The 9,007-nt window shown below is 45.1% G+C and overlaps 1 protein-coding gene across 2 annotated transcripts in view; it reads left to right on the forward strand.

Annotated features, from left to right (window-relative positions):
• Positions 1-3,303: 3,303 nt before the first annotated feature.
• Positions 3,304-9,007, forward strand: part of MSANTD3 (Myb/SANT DNA binding domain containing 3) — a 27,002-nt gene continuing 21,298 nt past the window's right edge. The window contains exon 1 of one of the 2 annotated variants that reach the window (XM_045296549.1): positions 3,304-3,405. The gene's annotated coding sequence lies outside the window, so the exon portion shown is untranslated. Of the gene's footprint in view, positions 3,406-8,300; positions 8,470-9,007 lie in introns of those variants that run through there. The other variant, XM_004710981.2, reaches the window with a different exon arrangement.

A 9,007-nucleotide genomic window follows, 5' to 3' on the forward strand; every position in this document is an offset into this window, starting at 1 on the left:
GACATGAAGGAATTTTCGGAGCAGAAGGAATTCTTTTTATCTTGATTTGGGTGAGGGGTATATAGGTATGGGTGTTGGTCAAAATTCACCTTGCTTCATACTGCAATGTGCCCTTTACATATGGAAACTATGGTATATTAAAATGTAAACAGATAAATTTAAAATGCAACCAGTTATATATTTAATATGTAAACAGTAGGCTACTACTGGTAGGATAGAGATTTGGAGGAAAATGAAAATGCACATTTGTGTGGTTTCTGAAGTACTGGGCCTGTTAGTGGGCGCAGAAAGCTGTTCTTTACTGAATCTCACTTTACAATAACATGTTTAGATTACCGTCTCACTAAGATTCATTTCACCTGATCAGGTGTGATTCTAGAAGCACAGAACTGAGAGGAGAGAGGAAAAGAAACTCAGTACATAGGATGGACTATGATAAAAATAGAATATTAATTACTGAAAGCCTGTTATAAAATTAACCAAGTCATTCATAATGACAAATACAAAAAAGGAGTTATTTCCCAGAGGGGAGGAGGTGATCTTGGAGGAAGTCCTCAGAGAGAAAAGGTGACTGGGGGACACTAATGAGTGTGTGTGACTCCAGGGAAGCCATGTAACCTCTCTGGGGACGACTCCATTTTACAGATGTCTTGTATGATAGAATTCGACTCAAATTGCTCAGAGCATCATGCTATTAAAAGTACAATATAACAATTAATATCCCTGAGATCTAAAAAGGGCTAGATCGTGATCTCTGCACTTTGCTTGGTTAAGGCAGAGAAGTATGCAAAACAGTGATTTGTAACCAATTACTAACGACATCTTGCATTTATACGCTCTGTTAAGTAATATCCTAGGCAATATATATTGCCCTCCTTGCCTTATTTAACTTTCATGTTAGTTAATTATTAATAAATTTTATAATCTGCATGAAAAGATCAACTACACATTATTTAAAATAACATATATACTTACCATGAGATAATGTAGCCTTATTGCAGAAAACAAAGATAATGCAGAGAAATCAGAAACTAATCCCATCACTCAGAAAGTCTTTTTATGTATACACAGTTGTTTTGTTTCATTGTTTTATAAAATCGAGGTCAAATTGAACATTTTCTTTATATCTCTTTCTATTTTCTAAAAACAAGTTTAATAATCATATAGTATCTCCCTTGTATTAGATAATCCCTTATTATTGGCCATAAGGAAAAAATTTTGATAGCAACAATGCAAATTTTATTTACATGAAAAATTCCTTGGGGACATCTATCAGCCAGGATCCCTGGAGGAAACAGATGGCCCACTTTAAGAGGGTGATTTGAAGACATTTAATAAAAGGACCACACCACAAATAATACGGTAATACATAATAGCATTGCTGACCAAATCACCCAGTGGCCTGAAGGGTGGGATTGAGAGACAGAGAAAAGAGTTCTGTGGAGATGGCTGCCTGACAGAAGAAGATAACCCAAATGCAGAAGAAAGCAGGGAATAAATACTGACGCCCCCTCCATATCCCTCTCTTCTGTGCTCCCCACTCAGAAGCCAGAGGGCCACGCTCCAGGGCTCCAGTCCCTTAAGAATATTGGTTGGGTTGCTACCGTGTTTCCCCGAAAGCAAGACATCCCCCGAAAATAAGACCTACTTACAGTTTTGCCTCTCGCTGAAATATAAGACATCCCCCTGGAAATAAGGCCCCCCCGAAGCTACTGTAACTCTGGACTCTGGACCGTAGTGGCGGGCGCCGCGGCAGCTCACTGTTGGCCGCTGCATCGCAGCCAGGAAGTGTGAGGTCTCTTTTAATAAAATAATAAACAATAAATGTGTACCAGATTTTTCTTCATGGAAAAATAAGATATCCCCTGAAAATAAACCTAGCCCATCTTTAGGAACAAAAATTAATATAAGACAATGTCTTATTTTCGGGAAAACAGGGTAACTAAAACAATAGCAAAAAGGACTAAGGACTAAGGACTAAGATGTGCTTGACCCACGTCATGGTCTTTTTCATCATCTCGCATGCATGTGGACGTTGGGCATGGAATAAGGAAGTTGGAAGAAGAATGGATGCATTTGAATGGTGGTGCTGGTCAAGAACCTGGGACGTGCCATGGGCTGTCTGGAAAGAAGTGGAGCCAGAACGCTCCTTGGAAGCAAGGATGGCAAGTAACCACATTTGGACCTGGTATCAAGAGAGACTTGTCCCTGGCCAAAGACGTCACGCTTGGGATATGTCCTCCACCAGATGGATTGACACCGGGGCTGCAGCGGGGGATGGTGCAGGCGAGCTAGTGTTGCATTCTGTTGTCCATCCGGTACGGCAGCACCTCGCGACAACAGTAACAGGCACAGGAGACGGACTAGACTTGTGTATAATATACACAATTTCTTAATTTAAGAAACCATTTTGCTCTGGGACGAGGGCCTGGCGGGAAGCGAGTGCGGTAGAGGGTGTACAGCTGACAGGCCTGAGGAGTTGTCCAGGCCTCAAATGGGCAAGATTCAAGTGATTGCTTATGGGGTGGGGACCGGTTACTTGTTTGCTCAACTGGATGAGTAAAAAAGTGTTTTGTTTGGTTTTTTTCCTTTGAATTATAAAATAGTCAGTAGAGAAAAGAAAACGTTCGAATGCTCTTTAATTCTGGCGCAGGGAACGTTTAGGCAGGTCCATTACCTCTTCCACACGAGCAGGAGGCCGGGAGGACAGTCTTCACGCCAGGTGGGTGCCCGTTCGCAAGCGTCTCTAATACATCTCCGGAATGAACGGAGAGGTGAATGAAATACTGAAGCAATTGAAACTTCTTGGGGCTCCTCCCCCCGGAAATGTCCACGCCATACTTTGCGCACATCGGAAGCCCGTGCCTCTTCCTGCTACACAAAGGCCCCGCCCATCCCTGACGCGGCCGCGCTCCGCCGGCGCCCGCCCTTCCCGCGCCGCTGCACGGCCGGCTAAGCCGAACGTAGCCGCGGTCCGGGCCACAGTGCGCTTGCGCAGAAGGGGCCTGCTTGCGGAAGAGGGGAGGGCGGGAAGCTAAGCCTTCGGCAACAGGGAAAAGCCGGAGAGGATCACGACCGGAGTCAAGCCTGGCTCTACTAGGCTCCTTTAGGCAGAGCTGGTAAGTCTACAGCTGATACTCAAGGAGAACTTTGCAGAGTCCGAGCCGACTTTATAAAGCTGCATCTTTTACTGCTCGCATCACGTGGTTGGGGATTTTGCCTTCTTTTAGCCAAGCTTAGTGAGCCTGACGCTGTTCTCTTATGGCAACTTCATGAACTCATCACAAGCTCAGTATTTGTATAAGGGAGCGGATGATAGGACTACCTCACAGGACCTTTGTGAAGATTAAGTGAGGCTATGTGCCTCACACAGTGCCTGGCACCTAGAAAATACCCAACTAAATTGTAAGTGCTATTACCATCATTAGTAATATAGTCGTTCTGTAGTTGTGTGTGTGTGCTTTTTACACACCAAACTTAATGATGCTTGTAATCCTTACAAGATACAAGAGCACATGAGAATAGGGCACTCATGACTGGAAAATAATCAATCTGGTAATCTTGCTCTTTCTTGAGAACCAAGTACACCCAGGGTGGATTATATCAAAGATAATTCGTGTCTAGTGAGGAAAGGAAGTGGCTGGCGCATTCTGCATTCCCTAAGAATAAATTAATCAAGCCTGCTTGACTCTTTGACTGGATATGAAATCATTCCTGTAGAAACCATCTTTTGGGGGTGGGGAATTTCTGGTATCAGTCCTATAATAATGTACTGTTCTTGTTTTTGTTTCATGGGTAGCATATTAAGACTTTCATGTACAAAATTCAAGAAGTTAAAAGCTAAAGTCCCCCCAACACCCCCTCATAGCAGAGTCCCACCTCCAGTTATCCTCTTTTAGATTTAGCATCTATTTTCCAGATATTTCTCATCTATCTCTACACATGTATGGCTTGTGTCAATTAGGATTTTATTCTGTCACCAGGAACTGAGACCCCAACACAAAGAATGCATTAGCATCCCAGGTAAAGAAAGTCCAGGAGACACATACCTTAGGGTTGTCATCAGGTGCCCTGCTACTTTAAAAAATATACACATACACATACTCCTCTTTAATCTCATTATCCAACATGTCATTCCTCATTTGCAACATTAAAGAAATGCTCAGCTGGGCCTTCCAATATCCAGGCCCCACACTGGGCTACAACTGGGCCTGGACACCTCTGTGAGCCACCTTGAACGAAGGCTCCAGCTACATCTGGTCAGATGAGGGATGGCGGAGGACCAGCCACATAATGCCCTTTCCCATCTGGCCAAGACATTTCACTCTGACCACAAAGGATGTGGGGTGTAGGCAGGACGATGAGAGGTTTGAGGGCAGAGAGAAGCTGAGTAGGGTCCAAAGGTGTCAGGGAGGTTGGCGAGGGAATAAGGTAAGAAGAAAGGGGGTGGCACCGGATTTCGGAACTAAGGCTGACAGAGAACAAGCAGAGTCCACTCCCAGAGAAGGCACCAGGAGGTGGCAACAGTGGGCAGCATTTGTCCCCCACTCACCTCCCCAGCCTAGGCCCCTGTGGGTTCTGGTGGGGAAGGCGTGGTCACGCAGAGGACACCCAACAGGTAGTGAGCAATCAGGTGATTCTGGAGCCAAAGATGGGGCCTGGTTCCTACTTTTATCTATCGTTAACTTTTCATAATGACCTGGAGTTTGGAACCTAACTATGGTGATAAGTGAGGAGTAATTGTAACACAACCAAGCATCCGAACAGTTCAAGAGTGACAGCAATGCAAGATGGCAGCCTCCATGGGATTGTGAGTAAAAGTCCCTGGGGCAGTTACATCATCTCCTGTCAACTTGAGCAAAGGGGTGGAGTCTAGCCTGTCAATCAAGTCATAGCCAATGAGGCCTTTTTGTAGGCATGGCCTTCTCTTGAAGATCCTGGGAGTTCCTGTCTTCCTGCCTTGAGGTGGCAAACACCAGCACACTGCTTCATCTTCCTGCTGACAAGTCACATGGAACTATGCTAAGGGAGCCAGAGTTCTGGAGCTGGAAGAGCCACATGGAGACCCACATCAGTGCTGAGATGCTTCCACCGCCACTGGATCCATAAGACTTTCCACCCACTGGCCTGTTAGTTCAAGGTATAAAGATTATTGCTGGACAGTCGATTCATGGGTTCCCTGTGGCCACGGTTCCAGTAAGTCTGGTTTGCGTGTGAATTTGAAGTTCTGTTCCACACTCTTCCATATTCTGATCAGGATCCATCTACTAGATCCTTGATCAAACATTCAGGAATGGGCACCAGCCATTTCTTACAGTCTCAGAGTCGAGAAGCTAACAGTTGCTGGTGGCATTTAAACCTGGGGTCCATGTCACTCTCTGGTTTTGAGCCCAGGTCCTTCCTTTCTTTCAGTTTCACCACCCCCAACGTTTGATTTTTGTCCTCACGAACACCAAGTGATTATTGCCTCTCTAGGAAGTGTGTCCATCTTGTACCAGAGAGGAAAGAACAAAAGCTAATTGTGGGGTTATATACTTATATTGAGCACACTAATTGTACAGGAGTATCTACTACGACTCATTGTGCTGTCATATGGCTATTCATTAGAGAGCCTTGGAAAGTGAGTAACTCACCTTTCAAAGGTCTAAAGTGTAGCATGGCAAAACAAAAGAAGTTATGAGTGTCTTTTGAGTGCTAAATGTCAATGTCTTCCACCGAAATAGAGATGGGTTTTTCTCTTCCCCCGCCCCATATATTCAGCTCATGCTGAATATATTTGTTGCAACTTACTATTTTTTCTCCAGAGCAATATGAATTAGAACTTTCTGTGAAAGCAGGTGACATTTCCTAGGTTACTTTAGCTGCTGCATAATACCCTTGGCTTGATTATTCCAAGGCACACTTTGTATTCACATTTTACGATCTCAAAAATTGATAGGCACCTTACAATGGCTGCTGGCTAGGCAGCGGTAGTGATGCAGTTGTCAGTCCTTGCTGGATATGTATCAAAACTTGCGGAATAGATGTTAGCAGCCTGGACTATTGATGCTGCTGAGTTGAAACGTGATTCAGAAGGGTCAGGCTCCTCGTGGGAAGATTTAGGTAGGCTTTCATCCATTTAGTTCACGTACATTTTTCTTACAATGTATACACGAGGATCACATGATTTTAAAAAATTTATGTGTTAAATCTTGACTAGATTTCAAAATACGTATAAAAGAAAAAGGATCCATCTTAAGAAAGCTGTGTGTCACAGTTTAATTGGGAGCATTTTTTTCTTTCCTAATGATGTAAAAATTATGTCTGTAATTGATGGCATCATATAGTGAATACAATACAGTGTTCTACATTTGATTATTCCATAGTTTATTTAATCATTTCCCTACCAGCAAATCTTAGGCTTTTATTTGTATTGTACAGATACTACTTTAGTAGAGCTTCATGCATAACCTTTATTCACCATATGTGCAAGTAGTATTTCTTTAGATATAAAGCTAAGACGGCAAATTTTAAGATTCTAATGGCGAATGTGTTCAATTAAGGTCCAATTAAATTATACTCCTACCAAAACACCCATTTTCCCTCTTAAATTTGAATTCTGGAGAATTTGATGTATGAAAAAAATGGTTTTTCTATCTTTTGTTTCTATTTCACTGAAATTATAATTAGCAGAATTAATAAGATCAATTATTTTCCATGATAACTTCTCACTTTATGTTTAATAGATTAGAAGTGCTACTGTTTTGAGGCTAGTATCTCTGTCAAGTCTGTTTTCTCTGGTCAGATTTGTTGTCATTGTTAGGAGACATTAAGTTGGTTTCCATCCATAGCAACCGTATGCACAACAGAATGAAACACCGCACAGTCCTGCGCCATCCTCACAACGGTCCTGTGCTTAAGCCCCGTGTTGCAGCTACTGTGTCAGCTGATGTCCTGAGGGGCTACCTCTTTTTCGTTGCCTCTCTCTTTACCAAACATGATGTCCTCCTCCAGGGACTGGTCTCTCTTGACAACATGTCCAAAGTACGTGAGATGAAGTCTTGCCATCCTTGCCTCTAAGGAGCGCTGGCTGTACTTCCCAGGTAGATCGGTTTGTCCTAATAGCAGTCCGTGGTACTTTCACTAATCTTCTCCAGCACCACAATTCAAATGAATCAATTCTTCTTTCGTCTTCCTTAGTCAATGTCTAACTCAGGCCTGCCTATTCAATTCAGTGATTCCCCAATACAGTACCACCTATGAACAAAATTTCAATTCCGAATAGACTTTCTGGTTTCATACCTCAGGAGTTTCCCCTGGACTCTATCCGAATGTAAGGAGGAAATCTTCCTGGACTTCTCAGCTAGTGGTCAGTGGACAACTGGAGATGGAAATGGAGTACAGTGTTGGCTGAAGGAGCTGTTTGCTAATAGCAACACACTTGAAATAGTTTGTTTCCAGGGCCTCTGGAAATTGTCGAAGCCTTCTGGACACCACTTAGCTATTGCTGAAATAATGGACGAAGAGCAGCTTAGCTTCTTATTAAGTCTACGGTCTTTCTTTTCATTGGGACATCTGCCCACAGGAATGTTTACATGTTTCTTTGTAGTCCTGGCATGGCTTCTGTTGTGGGGGACGTGGGGAGTGGGAGTTAGGGAGGGTGAAAGGGCTGTGGGTAGGGGAAGCTGAGAGAGCCAAAAACTAGCCTCAAAACGGTTCCACTGCCCTCCCTGCCCTTACCTGGACTTGAAGTCTTCCTAAAAGATCCAGGGCATAAGGATTGTCCTGAACCGTGTGCTTGTGGAGGGACAAAGGAAGGTTCTGTGTTCAGCAGATGCCTGAACCGTTGTACATTCATCCATCCACACGTTAATTCCCAGTCACCCAGCACACAGTGTCTGTGTTGGTTAATGTTATCTATCAGCTTGCCCAGGCCATGATCCCCAGGATGGTATGGCTGGCCTTGATCTTGTGACTGAGTAATTGTCCTCTGTTGTGTGACTGATGCCACGATCCTCCATTTTGTCTTGTACAGCCCTTATGTGTTCGTGAGGCAGAGGAATATGGCTGTATCTGCAGTCACACCCTTCCATGAGTCATGTTCTTACTCACATCACCCTTACTCAAGAGGCGCTTCCTTGAGGGTGTCTCATCCAATATATACTGGACGCTCTGTCATCAATCTCACTTGTGATGGATCTTGCATCGGGAGGTCACCATCTGACCTCCAGTTCTTGGGTCTTGAGCTAGCAGCTTGTTCTAGGACCCGCCTGTTCTGGGAGAGGCAACTTCGGCCCCTCAGTGCCAGTAGCCTGCCCTATGACCTACCGATTTGGGGATTCATGTGGCTTCCAGCGTTCTCAGCCCCGTGAGTCAACAGCCTGTGGACCGACCGGCTATTTATGGATTCCTCAGTCCCTGCAAGCACAGGAGTCAGGAGAAGCCCCCAGCTCACCACGGATTCGGAACTTGGCAGCCTTCAACCACAGCGTGAGCCATTTCCCTTAAACAATTCTCTGCCTCTGAACATATACAGGAGTTCACACACACACACACACACACACACACACACACACAGGAGTACACACACACATATACAGGAGTACACACACACACACACCCCACCCCCTCTGGGCTACACACACACACACACACAACACCAACCCCCCGCCCCTGTAAAGAACCCAGCCTAAGAGCTCGGTTCTGGGCTCCAGCGGGCACCGTCCCTGCCTTCAGGGAGCACACAGCCTAGGAGACACATCCCACACGTTAAAAAAAGATAGAAAACAAAACAAAACTCTCGTGATGAGCCCGGCCTCCAGGAATGGCTGTTCCCAGGCTCACGGAGTGCCAAAGGACAAGGGACCTAACTTGTGTCCGGGGTGGCCGCGTCGCGTGTGACCGAGGTTCTTTTTGTGGCTGTGGCTGGGGGTGAGCCCCAGTCTCCCGGGCCGCTTGCTCCGAGGTGGGGCGAGGGGGCCGGAGCGGCGCACGGGCGCGGGCACCCAGGAAGAGGCTGCACGCGGGG

This window comes from Echinops telfairi, unplaced genomic scaffold (assembly GCF_000313985.2).
Source record: "Echinops telfairi isolate 266 unplaced genomic scaffold, ASM31398v2 ScPeMD7_7410;HRSCAF=8448, whole genome shotgun sequence".
In the NCBI taxonomy this organism is placed as follows: domain Eukaryota; kingdom Metazoa; phylum Chordata; class Mammalia; order Afrosoricida; family Tenrecidae; genus Echinops; species Echinops telfairi.